We start from the raw sequence: 1,612 nt of genomic DNA, 5'->3' as shown, positions 1-1,612 counted from the left end.
TTGTTATATGTTATTATCTAAACCTCATGACAAAGATACTACATCACTTTTTAGAATGCGCGTCTCTTTTTCTGAAATGCTGCTGTATTGACTGGGACTTTTAGTTTTTTAGTTTTAGTAGAGGTTTAATGGCGCTCGCAACTGCATAAGGTCATATGAGCGCCAGAAGATTAGAGGTGTTACAAGAGAGTAACAAACATAGAAAAGAAGAAGGGGAGATTATAAGGAAGATAGATGTTTAATAGGAAAGAAGAAGCAAACCACACCAGAGCACCCGCCAACCACCCACTGACTGGGACTGGGATTAGGAAGTGCACAAAAATGGCTGTGGCTGGAAGGGTTAAGGAGGAGGGATGTTTTGTCCCCGTCTCTCAGGGTCAACCAGGGCTCTGTACGTGACACGTCCGTGCCCTTTTCGAAAATGGGACCTTTTTAAATTCCGGACGTCGTCCCCTTCCTCTAAATATAAATATATCGAAGCCTTCTGAGTAGGGCTGGGCAATTAGTCGCTTTAGCAAAATCAAATCAGGATACTATCTTAGTGCACCTCTACGGCAAATAATATGATATGAACCGCTTCGGCAAATGGGCTAGGACCACTTCGACAAGCGGGTAACATTTCAACAAATGGGTGCACCCACTTCGGCAAACGGGCCAGGAAAAAAGAGAGATAAGAGTCTGAATTCGGATACTGTTTCATTGAGAATTATCCGGTTATCCTATAGACTTCTGAGCTTCGCTTAGCATCTGTCCCGCTTTCAACTCGACACAAGGCCACGATACAAGTCGGGAACCGGAGATGGGAGCTAGTAATGATCATATATGTGCGATAAAGTAAACGTAACTTCGCCTCAACGGAAGAGAGCTCACGCCATCTGTTTAAAGCAGCTAATAGTGGGTGCCCCTTTAGCTCGATCAGGTTGAGTTGGGTGGGATCGGGTCAGGTCGGGTCAGGTCGTCGCCTCGGGACAGGTCGTTTTCTGGTGGTTTCAGTCCACACTCTAACCCTGCCGCTATTGTACCCGACGACCAGGAAGTTGAAGTAGAGAGACCTTTACTCTCAATGGCTTAAAGGGGCTCCTTTCCGCAGTTACCTGCTGCAGTGCTGCGGCAGCCTGGAATCCTATAAACATGGTTACATTGATAACTTTCTGTTATCTTTTCTAAGTCGATGGCCTCCATTGTTATTCATTGATGGTATTTCGCGCGGAAATGCCCGACCTCGACATCGCGGTGGCAACATGGACACGTGACTCAGCCTTGTTGTGATTATCTGCAAACCACCCGATCGCGCGACTCGCAGGCCTGAAAACACCAAACGCGTTTGTTTTTGAAGGTCACCGACGGAGTCGATCGGTTAGTGCCACGATGGCCGCTTTGCGCCCTCAATTTGGCTAACCCTCACCACCAATTCGACCCTACCCGACTCGACTCGACCAGATCGCGCTAGTGGGCACTCCCTATAAGAACATAACCATCACACCACATACAGGAGAGCTTGATAGAGTAATAAAATACGGGGTGCCCACTAGGCAACGGGTCGATCGGGCCGGTTGCCTGAGGCGACCGAGTTGGGTGATCGGCCAATCCCATCCGCAGTGAACACCCTGTA

Source organism: Aplysia californica, unplaced genomic scaffold, assembly GCF_000002075.1.
Source record: "Aplysia californica isolate F4 #8 unplaced genomic scaffold, AplCal3.0 scaffold00369, whole genome shotgun sequence".
NCBI classification, from domain to species: domain Eukaryota; kingdom Metazoa; phylum Mollusca; class Gastropoda; order Aplysiida; family Aplysiidae; genus Aplysia; species Aplysia californica.
This window is presented reverse-complemented; position numbering follows the sequence as displayed.